The 21,167-nt window shown below is 34.9% G+C and overlaps 1 protein-coding gene across 1 annotated transcript in view; it reads left to right on the top strand.

Annotated features, from left to right (window-relative positions):
* LOC145694203 (uncharacterized) overlaps positions 1-21,167 on the top strand; it is an 84,436-nt gene that overhangs the window by 24,955 nt on the left and 38,314 nt on the right. The window lies entirely within an intron of this gene.

The raw sequence follows: 21,167 nt of genomic DNA on the forward strand, positions 1-21,167 counted from the left end.
TGGGCTTAGATCGTTTTTCCTTGTATCATTCAATTGGATTATTCACTAAAGTAATTGAAATCTTTACAACAATGAGGCAGCTCAGTACTTCAAAGTATTCATAAAAGATGATTGTGATCCGACTCATTGACACTTTTGGCGAGGATGGTCGACACAGATGTGCTCATTTCGCTGAAAGGCGGATTGATCAACTTCAAAATGACGGATATTTGGAATGACAAGTGTTGTGAACGGACACGGTGACGTTTAATGTCTCTGGAAGCTTCAAGAAACATAATTCAACAATGTAATGTTATTTATATCTGATTTAAAACAATGTATCTCATAATTTAGAATTAGAATATTTTTCAGGATATGTGGTGATAGCAGAACAAGGCTTCAACTTGTTATTCGCTGTGTGTTCGTGAGTGGTTACACAAAAGTTTCCATTATGTGTGATTAGAAAAAGCAAAGACGGGTTCGCTTTCCTGGCCTGATAGCATCTGATTTTTTCGCTTGGGGCTACCTTAAAGATGAAGTGTATACCCATAATATTTGAACTGAGGAGTTTAATAGCATTTCAATGAACCGATGAATGCATACATCTTGCTTTATTGGCTCCAAGCGTGTTTCAATCTTTACAGCGAAATGGTTGATCATTATATTGAAAACATGAAGTTACAATATTTTGTCATTATTATGCAATATGTGAACTTCTTGTATATTCTTTTTGAAGATGGTACAACTTCTGTGTCAGAATGTAGACTGTAAATTTAATACTAGGCTATATATTTAATTTGGAGGTATGATACAAATTTGAATAAAGATTTGATATCTGCATCTTGAATCCAGATTCGAATTCGGATCCGAAGGTAAATAACTAATTCCGCTCACCTGAGCACAGAGAGTGTTAAGTGAGATTTAATTGCGTGGATGTGTTGTGTAATTCGAGTTCGTTTATGAAATTGATCGAAATGAATACTTAATCTGTGTCAAGTTTTGTTTTAAACTTGTATAAACGGTTACAGAGTATTACGCAATTGGATTAGATTGGATTTGAGTTTAGCGCTCCTTTTAGCAGTGAAACTACATGAGACCTGGATCTACAGATTAATGTGGGATCCGAACCACATTTGAGCTCCCACCGGGTATCTCCTAGGACATACGAAATTTTGCAAGCAGCATTCGATGATGCATCAATGAGTCACGCAACAACGTTGCAGTGGTTTACACGTTTCCGAGCTGGGAGAATGTCAGTGGAGGATGATCTTCGTTCTAGTCCCCCATCCGTGGGTCAGAATGAAAAGAAAACTGACCAGGTCAGTGCACTTATGAAAGCCGATTGTCGGCTGACTGTGAAATTGTAAGGAAATTAAATAATTCCATCGGCTAATTTCACCAAATTTCACGCTAATAGAGGGATGTGGCGTGTATCGGTGGAATGCGTGCCGAGAATTCATACAAAACATGAAGACACCATACCCCTACTTGCTAGATCTACCTCTCTGTGATTCTTTATTGTTCTTACATTGTAATCCACCTTAAAAGGGAAACGATTTATTTCATCAGCGTAACACGACGAAGTGAACACGAGTCAACAACAAGTGTCTCAGGACTGCTTCTAGCGATGGCGACAACATTGGAATTGATATGTAGGTGCAACACGAAAGTATTTTGTACAAGACAAACGCGAATAGGCGATAACTCGTCCCTATGGTATTTTACATCATCAGCCCAGTGATTAAATGAACAGCCCTTGTATTTCATTTGCAAGCTGACAAAAATGTTGTGAGGGAAAACATGTACATGTATGAATGACAATTTCGTAGAGAGTGATTAATATTAAAAATAAAATCAGGGAAAAGTGTGGGCAAAACCATCCTAGATGAAATGCCAAAGCTTCTTTGTGTCGAAAGGTCGCGTGCCAAATTCACAAGGTTAGCTCATTGGAACTAAACAGACACGATGCGCATTTATTGCGACCTGTTTTTTTCAGACTTCAGTGCTCTGTTTTAAGTCACGCAATGGTTGTCGAGCTTTGTTTTCTTCTTACGAGTTTACATAGTTTGCACACACAAGTGAAAAATATGTTTCATTACATTTACTTGTTCCCGCACAACGGTTTGTTAGAAGCTACATTAGAAGGTAACAGTTAACAAGGTGCGAATACATTTCTACAAAAATGACCGCTTAACACAAGTGGCTTTCTCTGCAATAACATCTGAGCGCGCAACGTAAAATTTTCTTTGCATATTAGCCTATATGTAGTTGTGTTTATGGAGGAATATTATTATTTCTTGTAGAAGGAGCAATGTAGGGCAAAAATGCCTTGTGAGCAGGGTAATTTGTAATTCATGTCTGAATTCGATTTTACAGTGCTAGGAATCCAGAGCCAGATACATTTTTCACTGTTGCACCGTTTCAGTTAAGCAAACAACCCTTGCGATATTATTTTTAAATCAGGTTCTCAGAAATCTATATCTTATAATAATAATAATAATAATAATAATAATAATAATAATAATAATAATAATAATAATAATAATAATAATAATAATAATAATAATAATAATAAAATTATGTGTTTGCGTGTGTTTGTTACCAACTTTTTGCATAGGTAGGCGTCACCTAGAGCCATCAAATTTTGTCCAGAAATCAGGGATGTAACCAAAAACTTTTTCTTGAGAAAGTCCAAAACTTTTTTCAGGGAGGCCAGACTTTTACATAGGTACTAAAAGTGTAATCAAAGTCCTGTTTCAGAATATGGAAACATTAATAACTCACTATAAAGAGACTATATTTACATTACACACATTATTATTATTATTATTATTATTATTATTATTATTATTATTATTATTATTATTATTTTTATTATTATTATTATTATTATTATTATTATTATTATTATTATTATTTGCAGTTAAAACATGTTCTTTGACACTGTGTAAATTAGAATCACAGTGAAAAATTACTGGAATTAGGTTACCAAAAAATTGTTTGTATGAAAAAAAAAATATTTATTTTAAGAAGTCCATTTGCTTGGCTTCGTCTTTATGAGTAAATAAAATGTATGGGTTACCGTACTAAATTCCTTCGCTCTAATTTCTTAAAGTAAATCATGTTATGTTGTTACTATTACCGGAAAACTTCGCCCTAAGAAAACTCAGTATCTAAAGTAAATATAATGACAAATAACTATTATGTATTAGGGTTATTTATGAAACATTTGTTTATGAGAAATCAACACAATCGCATGAGTCATATTTGAGGAAATAGTAAATAATAATAATAATAAAAAGGAAACTACGCTTCTAAAAGTTTTCCTGACAACTGATTTCAGCGGCATTATGTAGTTATTGATGAAATATGAACTAAATCGTCTGAATCTTTTTTCTTAAAAAAAAAAACTATTTTAGAAAAACTCCTCCTTTGCAATTTTTTTCAGAGCAAATGATTTATGCCATATTGTTAGATCATTATTAAAACATCTATTAACAAAATATGAACAAAATTGGCCAAGTCCTTTCTGAGAAAATTGTCCGGGAAAAGCTCACCTCCTTAGAATAAACTACCCCTTGTGGCTTTTCTTAAACCAAATGAGTTATGCCATATTGTCAAGCTATTAATGAAATATTTATTTACGAAATATGAACAAAAATTGAATGAATCACTTTTGTAAAAAAAAAAAAAAAAAAAAAAAAAGTCCGAAAAATCCACTCCCAAGAATAAACAACCTCTTCTGATTGAATATTTCTTAGAATAAACTTATGTCATACTATTAAATTGTTAGTGGAATATTGATTTATGAAGTACGGAAATCATTAGAGACGTTTTTTAGAAGATCGCAAATATTGTTTTTCAGCCTTCAGCAAACTATCCTTATTAGAATAGGGTGAAAATTAGAAATAAAAACACCCCAAGAACCTTATAAAAACTTTAGGTTCTAAATTTGGCCTCTCGATACGTTGAAGGGTACGGCCTTTAGGTGAGTGAACATTTTTAAATCGGGATGGAAGGACAGACGGGCAGATATCTAAAAGTTCGTTTTTCGGCATGCAGAGGTCGCGAAATGTGTAAATCTATTGAAATCTCTAATTCGATTTGTTTTTCACGTTCACCATACGTTCTTTTCTCCTTGAGTCGCTCGAAAATAAAAATGGTGAAAATAGAAAAAAAAATATCGAAAAAAAAAAATAAAATCACTCCCAGACAGTTATGCAAATAGTATAGTAGGCTAATAAAATAGCAACTGTATGCATTCATCTAGATAAATGAAATAATCAGTATGAAGGTTTACTCAGTGCGCCGACTCGGCTCAATCTTTCCCCCTTAGTACTGTAATACATAAATAGATTCTGCTTTCATGTAGTATGTTCCTTGTGTAACTTCTATATAGACATATTACTACTCTTATATGGATAATTTGTCACGTAAAACAAGGTTTACACAGTAATGTTAAAGATAAACGTACTTTCTATAAGTTCTATCCTTAACCCTACTCAAGATTTTAGCAGATTAGTTATATACTGTATTCTTAATCTTTTTCAACTCCTCCTCGTTACCACCGGAATCAAAATTTACCATCTGTGGGTGTGAATAGAGAACATTAAAAGAGAAAGTGGATGTTTAAATTTTATTATTATTATTATTATTATTATTATTATTATTATTATTATTATTATTATTATTATTATTATTATTATTATTATTATTATTATTATTATTATTATTATTATTATTATTATTATATAGCTCCTGTTTAGCCGCATTGTTAGCGTGGTGGTTCTATTCTCGCTGAAAGCACTAACATTTTCTGGTATTGACCCAGCACTATGAAGCAATTGGTTAGCTGCTTGAAACAAGAAGTATCGAACTCCGATCCAGAAAGGCAGGAATAATGGCATCTGAGATCCAATGCTCTGGCTACTCATCAGCCAGTTGTGCGTGAGCCATCTGAATGACTATAGTCTTTCATGGCTGAAGCGTCAAAAAGTTTAATTTAATACTTCTTAACAAATTTCATCAGTAATACAGCACTGCATAACTAAAGGAAACTGAAAAAATCTAACTTCTTTCTTATCTAATTCATCTACAATTCGCCTCACCTCTATGAACTGCAATAAAATATTAAACTTTGTGTCACAAGAGCTCGTGAAGTACTCTGGGTGAAAATATGGTCGACATTTCAACCGGTAAGGCCACATAATGATTCGTATATATATATATATGGGGGGGTCTGTATTTGTCTCTGTGTGTGTTTCTATGTGTGTACGCGTATTTCTTCGTTATGGCAATTATTAGTGATCCATTATCATTACAGAAAGTTTATTATTTCTCGTATTTCTGACTATGCCACTGATGAATTTGAACTAATTATTGCATTTGGGAAGTTTCTAATTATTACAATATGATGACATGGTTTAGTTTTCTTTTTTTCCCTCTTTCATAACTATACTTTATATAAAAGTGACTCTGTAATCAACACAAAGACCATCTTACTATAGCCAGAAACAAAATTTGGACAGAAAACTTTATGTGAGTATTCGTTTAAGTTGGAGGTAAGAAGTCTGAAACCCAAACTAATTAATTTCCTAATTGAAATTAATCAAAAACGTGTTTCAGCCTTTTCAAACCTTCTGCTTTTAAAGGAGACAATTTCCAGTATTAAAATTTTCGATTATTTATCCAGAGAAATGTTAATGTAAGTATTCACTTAAGTTGGAGGCGTGAAGATCAATATATAAACTCATAACCAGCAATGAATAAACATACATTGAGTGTTTACAACTCCGCTTCTAAAAGTGAAAATAGAGGCAATAGGGAAAGGTAATTTTTTCACAATACTCAAATTCCCTTGTTCTTCCCGTGTAAAGATTGTGCACTCTATTTGATTTATGTATTATAAGATTTCATTTGCTTTAATTAACATTTTTAAATAAACACATAACAGTCGAACTTCATTTTTGGAAGGCCAGGAAGTCGTTTGGGAGCCGGTCCCTGCTTCCCCCTCCCGCAGGTTCCCCCCTGACACAGATAGGTTTTCACCAGAGTTGGAGCATCGATTGGAGGGGGGATTAGGGACCAAAATTTATGGCAAAAATAATGAAACATGGTGCCTGTAAGGTAGGCAACCAAACTATTTTCCTTATTGTCCAAGTTGCATACCTTTCAGATTTTAAAATTAATTTACCTTAACGGGCATGTCAGCTGCCGAAAATCGATATAGGAGGAATACCTAAGATGTTGCTCGTCCTTACATATTTCACATATTCCTTTAGTTTCAAAGAATTTGCATAAAAAATATTCTTCCCGTGAGATGAACTTATGCTAGTAATGTTATAAAATTTTCTAAAATGTTTTGCTTTGTATTTTATGCTGTAAAAAAATACAACCCCAGCAAAAAACATTTCCTTGTAATGAACTATATGGACATCCATAGATAGCATAAATTATTATCAGCAAAATTAAAACATTTTATGAAATTTTGTGTCATTATTAGCTCTCAGCGTAAACATATGGGAGTTTATAGTTTTTTCTCCAGGTTATGTGTGTCTGTGTGTGTGGAAGGGTACTTCATTTTTCAGTATCTACTGGCCGGATATGAACGAAATTTTATGGACAAGTAGACCATCGTCTAAGAAATAAAGTTTGCTTTATTTGGTGGCCAACCTCGGCCAGGGACAATTGAAGAAACTGTTTGACTAATTGTTGACATCAATTATTCCGCTTTTTGAATAGTTTGAATTCTGTGTGCTGGAAGTATTTAAAATTAAGTTAATATCTCTTTTGTAATTGTGTATTACTGGATATACAATTACTCAATATCAATCTCGTTATTTTTCCTGTAATATTTATACTGCACATTTACATTTAAAGAACCTCTTCAAAGTGAGAATCACTGGAGGCCCCGAAGCCAAAGGTTGATTTTACGTAAATGAGTGCAAAGCCAGTTTCCGATGTAAATTACCTCTTGTAGAACTCTGGAGTCGCCACTATCTAGAACTTTCCTAATAATGGATACCATTCAGGTTTTCACAGATAGTGAAACTGAATCGGTATATCATAATTCATAAATGTATAATGACTCATGAAATACAAATAAAAAGAAAAGTAAAAAGTGTACGATGTAATAGATTTGAAAATAATTGCTGTGTTTTTGATGAGATAGAGAAATCCAAAGTGATAGAGAAATCTGTGGGATAGAACTAGTCCAAACTATGCATAAATATATATATACATATAAATAAGAGTAATAAAGTAAACAATTTGGTTACTTTTACTCATGTCCTCATGTATTGTTTTAAATTTTTCCTAATTACAAAGATTTTAATTATCAGAGAGTGAGCGACTTCCTCTAAATGTAGACGAATATGATGATTTCATATTGCAGGAAGTAAAGTCAAATGAAAACCGTGAAAAGCCGTTAAATTTGGAAATCACGCGATTGTCTTGGAAACTGGCAACAGTGATAGATGTGGTTTGAAAAGTATCCGACAGATAGCAGCATTAAGCTGCATTAATGGTAAATGAAGGCACAACAAATAGGGATGCGCACGAGACAAGATTTGTGGCTGTCTCGTCTCGAAAATGTGCTGCAAAAGTGATGTCTCGACTCGAAAAATGTATATTTTTCTATTGGAAGAGCCGTGTCTCGACTCGAATTTTGTCAGGAAAATCCTGTCTCGACTCGTCTCGTGCGCATCTCTAACAACAAATTGAAAGCTGCATTGGCATAATAGTAAAATGATTCAATCCATTGTTGCAACTATCCGTTGTTGTAATAAAATTATTATTAATTTAGTTTAACGCCCCATGTTTATGACCTTTAGTCTAACGGAAAAGAATAATTAGTGAAAGTGGATGTTTGTGTAATTAATTTCTTGTGCTTTCCAACCGGTAATCGAACCAGGGATCATGTGCATCAAAGGCACTCGCAAACCATTAGACCAATGGGAAGGGTATCACCTCCAAGACTGAGCGTGTCAATATAATACTAACCTAGATACTATGCACAGGGTGCTTCAAAACGTTTGGGAGGTGATTCCTGACACCAAGATAAAACGAAAAGTATAGACAAACCTGGGTACAGAAATCCGTCACTTCGGAGTTATTGGCTGTCGAAAACATAAAAAAAAAAATAATTTCAAAGGTCCATAGCTCCAATGCTGTGGGACGTACCATAGTTGGGTCAAGACGTCACTTAAGAACTAGTATGTGACCTATCCAAATATCCATGTTTCAGAATCCTGCGGTACTTCCGCAACAATTTTTATAGTTTGGCTACGGACGTATAATTTGAAGTACTCACCAATTCCCTCTATAAAAATTGTTGTGGAAGTACCACAGGATTCTGAAACATATATTTTGTGATAACGCACATACTAGTTCCTAAGTGAAGTCTTGACCCCACTACGGTAGGTCCCATAGCATTGGAGCTATGAATCTTTTAAAGTTCATTTTTTCTTGTTTTCGGCAGTCCATAACTCCGAAATGGCGGATTTCTGCGCGGAGGTTGGTCTATACTTTCTGTCTTAACTTGGTGTCAGGAATCACCTCCCAAACGTTGTCGGTATTGTTTTGAAACACCCTGTATATTGACTATGAACGAAGTCAGTAGACCTAATTCGAAATAAATGACAATTTCCATTCTCCTTTTAGAAAAAATATGTTTAACAATATATCTTGTAAGAAAATATACTCACTAAGATATAATACAAAAATAATTAGGTGGTTGTCAAAGTGTCTTATTCCGTACCAGTCTTCACAAAAACTGTGTAGTGTAACTCGACGCAAAATTTGCAAAAATCAATTATAACTGCTATGAAGCGACGCAACTAGGCTAATTGTTGCCAAGGGCAAAACCTCGCCCCCTTCCCTCCTGACCAACCAAACCAAAACGCTCCCCGACTACACCTGATATTAGCATCACATAGTAATTCTCCTATTCATTTTTTTTCTTCAAATGGTAAATCTTGATTTAAAAATTACAGCACATAATTTAATATTTAATACAAGATAAAACACTAAACTAATTAGTATTTTATTGCCAAATAATCTATGTGTTTGGAATTATATCGGGATGTGCATTCTACAATCTATGTGTAGAATGAATCAAAACTATGTTGCTTTAGAATAGAATATTTAATTGACAGTCAAGCTGTCTCGAATATTACACTCGGACATTTTGCAATTAACTTTACGGGCTATTTTGGCTGCAAAGGCTTTTAAAATGTCCTCAAAAGATAGATTTGAAGCTAATTTCTGTTCTATGGATATGATCCTAAAATTGGTGAGTCGTTGTTGTCCTGTTAAGTTTCTGAAGTATTTTTTTATGATCTTTAGTTTGCTAAAACTTATTTTCTTGCCTTATAGTGAAAATAAATATTTGCTCAGTTTTGTGCCCTCCCAATCCGAGGCCCGGCGCACAAGCCCCGTTTAGCACCTCCCTTAGTGACTCTACTGATGCTATGCCTATTATCGGAAACTAAAACGCAGATTTTGCTTTATGTTGACGCAAACTGTTACGGAATGAAGCCTAAATTCTTCATATTTTGCTAGAGGTTTCAATTTAGTATTGATAAGAAATTAATTTAGTGGCTATACACATTGGACACATTTTGACGTATTTGCTTGCCATTATAAACTTAATTTATCAGTTGGAGTTCTGTGTTCTTTTAAAGCACCGAGGTTATGTGATTGAAACGTAACCCTACACTTTTAGGTGGGACCTGAATCACCTTATTACATTTAATACTTTCCAACGGGAGATCACGTAAACTAAATGCGCGCGCTTTAACCACTAAACCAGCTATGAGAACTCAGAACTTTGTGTATCATTACAAGTCAAGATAATTTTGATTCATATGGCTATTAGAAAACAAGAAAGCCTTGGAGCAGACTTTCAGCAAAAATTTGCAATTATCTAGAATAAACTTAAAATTTATAATATTTGTTTGATAACGGATTCACTTCTATATTTCATATCGTTAACAAATATTCTACTTTTTTCACTCCAATAACAACTGTATTAATATAGATACAAACAGGATATTCCCATAAGATTAGGCTTTCTTTTACCTGCAAGGAAGCAGTGTGCAGAAGTAAGCCAGTGCATCAGATATCGTTTATTATAGAAGGAAGAGAGTGGAAACAAGACTCGTCTTTATTTCCAGCAGGTAAAGTTAAAAGGCAGACGGAAGACAGGAAATAACCTACATTGGAACTTTATGAGATCATCTAAATCAAACAAAACAAAGAAACTAAATAACCGAAACGAGGTTATGTGCGAATCCAAATATAGCATTACGACCATTGACCATTGACAAGGTATAAAGTGTGTGTAATTTATTTCTCATATTTTTGCTATATTACGCTGCTATGCTTTACTGAATTATTTCTGGTTGAGTTCACATTAAGTCTGTGATTAAAGTATTTTATTTTATTTTTATTTCAAATTTCAATCAAATTAAAATATTTTAATATGGCAGCTGGTTCCGGATTTTTGTCTGGATCATAAACTGAGATATGTGCACCTACTTTACTTAAGTTTTTTTTTCAAATTATGCATTTTATATCAGATATATGAGAAATGTTCCGTGTGGTAAGATTGTAGTTAGTAAATGTAATACGAGAAACCCGAATGCTCAGAAATTACATTTGAGGTATTCGAGTAGTAGTAAGTAATATCACATTGCTCTGAGGCAGCCAATTCTCTTGTCTGTGGGGGGAGTCGTTCCTCTATCCCCTTTAAAACAGTTTCAAAATAAAAGGACGAATATTTTAATCTATAAGAGTGCATTTTCAGCAAACAAATCTCTATTAGGTTCGCTCTTTACTATTCGAAACACTTCATATTAAGTTCCCTGTAGGTTGTAAAACTGTATAAATATAAAACGATAATCGTGCCTTTTGTGCTGTATGGTTGCAAAACATGCTCGCTTACTCTGAGGGGAAGAACATAGACTGAAAGTATTTGAGAATAAAATCCTGAGACGAATATTCGGACTCAAGAGAAACGGGATTGGGGAATGGGGGAGAGTCCATCGAAGAACTGCATAATATAGATATACCGTTTACCAAATATCGTGAGGATTGTCAAGTCTAGGAGGTTCAGGTGGGCAAGTCATGTACCCAGAATGGAAGAAAGTAGGAACGCCTTCAAAGTTTTTACTAGAAATTCAATAAAAAAAACACCATTAGGAAGACCTAGGCGCAAATGGAAGAATAATATTAAAATAGACCTCGCAGAAATAAGAATACAAATAGAAACTGGATCCAATTGGCTAAGGATAGAAGTCAGTGGACAGCTTTTGTGCGGCATTGAACCTCCGGGTCCAATAGGCCATAGAGTTAGTAGATTGATCAAGGATGGTAGTTATTTGTAACGGGTTTCGAACTGGTCAGGTTTATGCCTAATAATACCGCAGTAAGGCTAACATGTTGTATATGAGACTACTTTGCGAATATTCAAGTAGTGATTGCGATTTCTTCCGTATAGAACATACAGTAGTAGCATTTTATTACTCTGAACTAAGAATGTTTGTTTTCGTTCATTTGATCAAATCTTCCTACTCTTTCGTTTCATTTAATAATTAATGTTCACCTACTGTACCTAACATGGGATTCTACTTGCATGTCTATCCGGTTTGTCAACTTACAGTATGTCGCAAAAACTCATTTACTTAAACTGATAATAATAAGCAAACTGACATTGTTAAACGTTCTAATATTTTTAGAATGGCGATTGTCTGTCACGGGTTCGATTCTTGCTCGGTAGTATGAATGTTACACTGAGAAAAAAAAAATGTAGGTGGCATACTTAAAAACGTAGGTTACATTCGTAATTCCTGTAGTTTCTGGACTTAACGTACAACCGTATATAACATCCTGCAGCAAACGTATAGCTGAAAAAGTATGTATTATACGTACTGTCTGCACAAGTGCAATGACGTCATTCGTGTGACGTTATCTGCAGTAACAAGTATATACGGAGGTAATATCTAGCTTTGTGACGTCAGGGTCGTATGTAGCATGTGGGTTAATAATGACGACATACACTGACTATCAGGACGGAGCATGATTTCAAGAAGTATGCAATATACGTTCTGTACGTATGTTTCTTGCGTTCAACCCCGAGACAGCATCTATATTGTACTTGTGCCCCATACGTACGACTAGATACAGTATACGTATTGTACGTATGTATTATACAGATTTTCCTTATGTCGCACACAGCTTGTCCAGATACAGCATACAGAATATCCGTATGCACCATACAGAGTGCATATATGTAGCTTACAGACTGTCTGCATGCAGCATATAGATTATACGTATGTCGCGTACAGGTTGGCCATATGTAATGTATAGATTGGATGTATATAGCTAATAGGTTGTCCATATGAAATATACAGATTTTACCTGTATCGAATACGTATTGCCTTCTTGTAATGTATGGATCGGACATATGCAGGATCTAGAGTGTACGTATAGTGCACCATTATTAAAGTGCTGCAACATACTGCAAAGTGCATGATACATTCTTACTGTAATGTTGTCAAATATTGTTTTACTCTGTATGAAAACAAAAATAGCTTAAAATATGGTTGATCTCCTTTGTGCCAATAATAATAAAATTAACAATACTACACTTTTCAAATCTTAGTTTGGAGCAGTGAAACTGTCCAAAGAAATGTATTTACCTGCAGGGTGTCCTATAAGTTTGGGCTTCCTGCTAATTCGTTGGAAAGCTACTGCAAAGTCAAGTGTTGAAAAGTGACACAAGCGTTAATTTTAAAATTATGGGCACAAAGCAGGGGCGGATCCAGGACGGACTTCTGGGGGGGGGCGGTCGGCGGTAATACTGCTACTTTTAAGAGCTCCAAACTTGTTATGGATGGGTTTATTTATATATAAAATAAGAAAGTTTCCTCTTGTGGGGGGGGGGGGGCGATCGCCCCGATCGCCCCTCTCTGGATCCGCCCCTGGCACAAAGGAGGTTAACCATATATTAAACTATTTTCGTTTCCATACAGAGTAAATCAATATGTGATATATTACTGTAAGAATTTATCATATGGTTTGCAGTTAGTTAGTTGCAGCACCTCAATAATAATGCAAAATGCACAGCCTTATACAATCCTATATTCAAACTCAAACAAGATTTACATACAATCATTTATTAAGCTGTTATCATCCATTGCTTGTACGATATAAAGATTATTTTACCTCATTCTTTTCCTTAATAGTATCTTCTACTAAAGTGCAGTTGTTACCACAAGAGGCCTGAATAGAATTTTCCAGAAATAACTTCTCTGTACATTTTAATTAACAGGTTTTTTTTTTTTTTAAATGTCGCAATAATTAAAAGTGTGGTGTCAGCCGGAAACGCATTCGCTTACAATATTATTCCTACTCAGTACTCGCCATTAAAAATGAAACACCAAGAAGGAGACTGGGTAGATGCGCCAAAGTTCCCAGGCCGATACCTAATAGTAAGTGCAGAATACTCTTAAACGTTCGCTGTATTCGCTGTGTGACAACGTGGTGACAGCGGAGGCGTTGTGCAGCCATCGACTAAACATATTTATTCTTCCCTGCTATAGACATTCTGCAAATTTGGACTTTCCTGGATGCATCCTTCTTAGTGCAACATTTTAAGGAAAGAGCAATTTAACAGTCTCATACATTGCTTAAAGAAAGAGCAATGATTCTCAGAATTACTCGGAAGATATATATACACAATAATTTAAAACGGTTATTTCAAACTTTGCAATTCAAAGCACGAAAAGAACTATAGATAAAGGAACACTGATTTTAGCCAAATAGTAATTAGTAAACTCAATCACACTCAGTACCATTAGTTGCTTGGTGTTATCCGTAAGTCAGAGATCACGGTATCTCATTTCGTGTAGATTTTTGCATTTGTTTAACGCTAAAAATGTATTTTATCGCTAATTGAACCCAGTACCATATATATACCGACAGGACGTACCTTAGTCACAAGGTGACATGAGTGAAACACTAAACTATTCGATTGACACCTGCGGCCTTGTCAACACTAGAGAAAGTTACAAAGTGATTAAGTAAATACGGAACATAGTTCATACAAAGTATAGCGATGTATGAAGTCTCCGTTTCATACGACTTGGATAAAGGATACATCTGAAATAGCAACAAAGAAATATATAATGATTTCTCTGGATAATTTGGATTAGTCCAGAATTCGAACACACACACGCTGGTAAGTCCAACATTTTTTTTTTTTTAACTTCTTTCTTCGGATTCCCAATAAAGTTGACTACTGAAAAGCTGAGTTATAGATTCTGTATTAAAACAACACCTTCGCTAGACATGTTCAGTATACACATTGTCTTACATACAGAACAATACATTAGTTATTAATGCATGTCTGAAATAATAGTGCTTCGTATAGAATTTTACTTCATCCAATCGCAATAGCACAAAGATAAAAAATATTGCTAGGGATAATGTTCTTATTACAGAGAAAAAGAATTAAAATGACTTAACATTAACAATCATTTTCTTTAAACAGAGATAATATTTTATTATAATTTATGGAAGAAAGAAATAATTTGTAGTACAGTATCTTTATTAGGGTTATATATTCGTACAAAATAATGTAAGTACAACTGAGTCTGTCTTCAGAAAGGGCGTACTTTTAGCCACAACCTACACTGCTTCTTTTGACTGTCTTTCAAGCAGAATCCTGGTTTGATGCACGAAATACCTGCAACAAAAATCAGAAAATATTTAAAATGTTATATTCAGTGTGCTTAATTTGGTTGTACTTAACAATACAAAGTATCTTAACATTTTTGAGATTAAATGGACAAAATCTGTTCGGTCAGGTATGGACTTTTGGGTTGCACGTAGAAAAACTATGAAGTGTTTATTGATGCTGAACAACAACTCAAAATGTATTACCATTCAAAAGTAAGTGGGTACCTCAATGGTGTTCGGGCTACCATGGGGTACCTAATGTCTGTATTTTTTAGATATATGAAAATATATGTCTCTAAAATGTAAGGAACTGACATCTGTTTACCGAAAACCTCAACTCGGTAAGCCTTATGGATATCGAGATATGGGAAAATAAAGAGCGACACTACAGAACTGTGGAGTTTGCGTACTAGATGGTGCAGTTTCGGAAACGTAATTACGAGGGCTTAGAACAACCTCAAAAGTAGTTTCAATTAAATACACTACACACACGCCCTGATGGGGGTTTTCGGGTACCATGATATTCCCAGAACTCTCATTTCTAAATATTCTAAAATATGTCTTAATAACGTTTTAAAGAACGTTAGAGGTGTGTGTTTACCGAAACCGCAAGTCGGTACGCCTAACAGTTACCGAAATATGGTGAAATAAAAAGCGACACCGTAGGTACGTGGAGCTTGCATATTAGACAGTACAATTTAGAAAATTAATTAAAATATGACTATCAAGATATTGTCAAATAAAGGGAGGATCCATATAGTTATGGGGTTTTCGTGTTAGGTGGTAAATTTCCGAAACCGGTCATGTAAAGTTAATAAGCATCAGTAGCAATTTCATCTTAAAATAATTAGGTATTTCCATGGAGTTTAAGAACATCATGGGGTCTACCAAGATTAAATTTTAAAAGTTTTGTAAAATATATTTTGACATTTGTAAAGAGTATTAGAAATATGTATTTACCTAAAAGTTCCAGCTAGTACATCTAGCAGCTAGAGAGACACCACACAATAAAAGCGTATTAGATCTTGAAATTTCAGAAAACAATTATTGATCCTAACAAAAGTTAAATAAGATGGTACTTATATGGGTTAAGTGAGAACCTCAGACTCGTCAGTACAATTTCGATCGAAAGATTAATTCAGCTCTAAATTTTCTTTGGACAATTCCAAGCGTTCATCGGGCTCTGAAATAAAGTGAACATTTTTTGTCAATATCTAATATAGCAAGCGAGATATAAGGAATTATGTATTTTATGACGTCGTAAAAATAGAGACCCACATAGATTTGTACTTTTGAGTATTTGCTGTAAGAAGAAGAAATTTCAGAAAACAACCGTATATACCTTAATAGACAATTAAATGGGCGGGGGCACAGTGGCTTAGTGGTAGAGTGCTTACCTCTGGTGTATTGGGTTCTTGGTTCGATCCACGGCCAAGTCAGTTTGTAGTGGACATCGTATTCGTGGGTTTTCTCGGGGTACTCTCCTCCCACCTTTGCATTCCATCAATTCTGTCAACAACATTCACTTGCTTTAATCATAATCTCCCTGAGACTAAAATGCATAATAGTGGGTCGCTACACTGAAATATTTCCTTTTATTTAATTTTAAAATTAAATAGGGAGTTAAGTATGATCGTATTTCTATGGGTTAAGTGAATACTCCAATAGTTTCTGCAAAAAAAAAAAAAAAAAAAAGATTAGTTAAATACCCTACCACTAAGCTACTGTGTCCCCGACCACTGAATTGTCTATTAAGGTATATACAGTAGTTTTCTGAATTTTTTTCTTTTAGGAAAGACCCAAAAGTACAAATCCATAAAGATCTCTATTTTCACGTCATAAAATATATAATTCCTTATATCTTATTTACTATCTTAGATATTGACAGCGAATTTTCATTCTTTTGCACAGCTCGATGAACCCTTGGAATTGCCTGAAGAAAACCTAGGACTGAACTAATCTTTCGATCGAAATTGTACTGAGGTACTGATTTAACCCATAGAAGTACCATCTTATTTAATTTTGTTGCGACCAATAATTGTTTCCGAAATTTCAAGCTTTTATTTCACAGTGTTTCTCCATATGTTAGATGTACTTGCTGGAAGTTTTGGGTAAATACATATTTCAAATACTGTTTACAAATGTCAGATTATATTTTCAAAAGCTTTTAAAATTTAATTTTGGTAGACTCCATGATGTTCTAACACCCCATGAAGATATCTAATTACTTTAAGATGAAATTGCTACTGGTGTTTATTAACTTTCCATGACCGATTTCGGAAATTTTAGCATCTAACACGAAAACCCCTTAACTGTGTTGGTCCTCCCTTTATTTGACAACATCTTGATAGCCGTTAGTCATATTTTAATTCAATTTCCGAATTGTAGCGTCAAGTATGCAAGCCCCACATACCTATAGTTTATTCCCCCCCCCTCTAAAAAAATCAGTTCTTTACATTTTAGAGACATGTATTTCCATATATCTAAAATGCAGAAATTAGGTACCGCATTGGAACCCCATTGGAGTACTCACTTACTTTTGCATAGCAAGGTAAAAACGCCAGTGGTTCTCACTTTAAGTTTGAAAACATACTATTTTGTCTCTTCTCTGAGCATCGTGAATCTGTCGGAGCTGTACCATAGTTGGAAAGACTCACTGATCCTTCCTATAGTGACCATGTAGTCAGAATTCAAAAAGGAGTAGCCCTTGAAGGAAAAACAATATTTTAAAATCCTTGCACCAGTAGTCGTCACCTTAAAATCAAAATGTTCCAGTAGTAGTCAGGATTTTCTACCAGTGTTCATCACTCAAATAACTTGACAATTTATTAAAAAACGCACTGTGTATCAGTTCAGGGTTGAGAATACAATATAAAGTAGTAAGCTTAATAACTTTGCATCACTTTTAGCACTCAAGAAAGAAAATAAAAACGTTTTTACATACTTTTTAAAGCAATTTCAGAAAGAAAAATGTTAACTGAATACAAAAGTTAACTGTATATCACTTCCACGTTAAGAGTACAATATTAAATACTATGTTTAATAACTATACGTCACTTTAAACTCTCGAGAATGAACATAAACAATTGTACATACATTTTAAAAACAATCTGAGAAACAAAATAAGTTAACTGAATTCAAAATTTAATTATACATCACCTTAAGCTTAAGAATACACTATAAAATGCTGAGATTAATAAAAAAATGAAATCTTTAAGTTTAACGTCCCACGGTTATGCCGGTTAGGATAAGGAGACGGTGATAATGAGAAATGAGTGAAATGGTGGAATGAACAAAGTGGGAGGAAACGGGAGAACCCCGAGAAAACCCACGAGCAAGGTGTTTGTCCACCACAAAGTCCACACGGCGCGAGTTGGGATCGAACCAGGGACCCCAAGCACCGGAGGTGAACGCTCTACCACTGAGCCACCGCCCCCCCCCCTGAGATTAATAACAATGCATTACTGAAGAATGAAAACAAAAATGTTTTAGCTACCTATATTGTATTTACATGTTATTTCTCATTAACATTTTTTTTTTTTTTGATAACTCATGATCAAGTCTAGGGATGCGCAAGAGAAAAGATTTGAGGTTGTCTCCTCTCGAAAAGGTGCCGCGAAAGTTGTCTCGTCTCGAAAACTGGATCCGTTTCTATTGGAAAAGCTCTATCTTGTCTCGAATTTCGTAACAAAAATTGTCTCGTCTTGTCTCGTGCGCATCCCTAATCAGGTCCATAGCCAAAAACTTCATTTCGGAGGGTGCTCGATAGGGCTTTGGGATATCCGAATTTAGATATAGATAATCGATGTCGACAAACTATCGAAACTTGTTCGAAATATCGAAAAATACAGCAATATCGAAATATAAACAATATCAAAAATCGAAAATATAGAAATATGAAAGAGATCAAAAATATGGATATATCGAACAAAAATGGATATATGATCTTGGAATACGATTTTGTGGAATAATGAGGGAGAAAAATAATCATTGATTAAATATTAAATTGAAAAGAAATAAGAGCCTGACGCTCAAATACTTATCTATCCGGCACCCATCTTGATCCCCATAAAATATCATGAAGTGCTTCATTGATTCTAAACCCAATAATAGTAATTTAACAATAAACACAATATATAATTTACTACGCACCTTGAAATGTAGAAATTAATGATTGTAATCCCCAGCTTTCCAATAGACCTTTGATTTCTCCAAATGAAGATTCGGATATCTTGTTTCTTCTCAAGCAATAATGGGTTACAATAATCAGTTGCAGTCCAAAGCCAAGTCACTAAGTTAAGCATAAAAATAAAAGAATTCATTAGTTAGATGCATACAAAATCCTACGCATGTAAATCCGAATCTACTTGTATTAAATTGTAAATTTAAACAAACTAAATTATACTACAGTTATAGTGACATAAAACATACATTAAATAAGGTATACAGGGTGTCTCAAAAGTCCCCTGACATAGGGTAACTCTGTTATTATCAGAGTTACAACAGAATGTAGGAGGGAAAAGCATATCCAATTATGATGTTTTCAATCTAAAGTGAAGGAATTTTTAAAATCGGATGACCCGTTTGCGCTGTACACTCTCTATGCGCCCAATGTGAAATGAAAATGCAACGTTGCCATTTACCTGGACCCACAACAGAAGTGAGTGAAGTTACTGTCTTTTACGCTAACATGTCGATGGCCAGCCCCCGTTTCAAACAGTAACTTCATTCACTTATGTCGTGGGTCCAGGTAAATGACAACGTTGCATTTTCATTTAAAATTGGGTGCATAAAGAGTATACAGCACATTCATCTTGTCCGATTTTTTAAAAAAGTGTTCACTTTAGATTGAAAACGTCATATTTCGAGATGTTTTTCCTCTTACATTTTGTCGTAACTCTGATAATAACAGAGTTACCCTATGTCAGGGAACGTTTGAGACATCCTGTATACATCATAAGAGGTTCCTTTCTTAATTCTACACGGATGTGGTTTCATTGAATGTGAGGTGGGTGATACACATTAGGCCTTTTGGGAGTACGTCACACGGACGACCGTAATTTTGTGTTCAAAATTTTTATGAACTGGTGGGATATGTGATACATATGGCCACGGGCTAGAATTTTCTCAGTATGTCAAATATGCAATCAGATTTCACGCAGCTTAATTTGGTGAAAAGCTATTGCCAATTGAACGTTACATTTACCTCTTTCTTGCAGATGTTGAACCATGCCGTTAGCACGTGAGGAATGGATCGAAATAATCAAACTGTGGGGCGGGAGGAGTATATGTGCAGTGGTTGCCGATTGCAGAGTCATCCACAATGTGACTCTGTGTCACATGTTTCAGTGTCACAGTAATTAACTAAATTTGAGAAGACGGGCACATTCGTGAACATACATCGTAGCGGTTCAAACTCGCGGGACCTTGTTCCTTCCCCATTTTGAACCGGTACATGAAAATGCCATTTACTCCATGTTTGCCTGCGCCGATTTTGAAAATTCCTTCACTAATCGATTTCTCCCGTTGAGTACTACAAGAACCAGTTAAAATCTCGCGGGCCCTTTATTCTTCCCCATTTCGAACCGGTACATGAAAGTGCGATTTTTTTTCATGCTTGCCTGCGCCGATTTTGAAAATTCCTTCACTAGTCGATTTCTCTCGACGAGTACTACAAGAATCAGTTAAAATCTCGCGGTCCTTTTTTCTTCCCATTTTGAACCGGTACCTGAAAATGCGATTTTCTTCATGTTTGCCTGTGCCGATTTTGAAAATTCTTTCAGTAATCTATTTCTGTCTTCGAGTACTACAAGAATCAGTTAAAATCTCGCGGGCCCTTTTTTCTTCCCCATTTTGAACCGGTACATGAAAATGCGATTTTCTTCATGCTTGCCTGCGCCGATTTTGAACATTCCTTCACTAATCGATTTCTCTCGTCGAGTACTACAAGAATCAGTTAAAATCTCGCGGTCCTTTTTTCTTCCCCATTTTGAACCGGTACATGAAAATGCAATTTTCTTCATGCTTGCCTGCGCCCATTTTGAAAATTCCTTCACTAGTCGATTTCTCTCGACGAGTACTACAAGAATCAGTTAAAATCTCGCGGGCCCTTTTTTCTTCCCATTTTGAACCGGTACCTGAAAATGCGATTTTCTTCATGTTTGCCTGTGCCGATTTTGAAAATTCTTTCAGTAATCTATTTCTGTCGTCGAGTACTACAAGAATCAGTTAAAATCTCGCGGGCCCTTTTTTCTTCCCCATTTTGAACCGGTATATGAAAGTGGGATTTTTTTTTCATGCTTGCCTGCGCCGATTTTGAACATTCCTTCACTAATCGATTTCTCTCGTCGAGTACTACAAGAATCAGTTAAAATCTCGCGGTCCTTTTTTCTTCTCATTTTGAACCGGTACCTGAAAATGCGATTTTCTTCATGTTTGCCTGTGCC

The sequence above is a fragment of the Thermobia domestica genome, chromosome 9 (assembly GCF_964235325.1).
Source record: "Thermobia domestica chromosome 9, izTheDome1.hap1.1, whole genome shotgun sequence".
NCBI classification, from domain to species: domain Eukaryota; kingdom Metazoa; phylum Arthropoda; class Insecta; order Zygentoma; family Lepismatidae; genus Thermobia; species Thermobia domestica.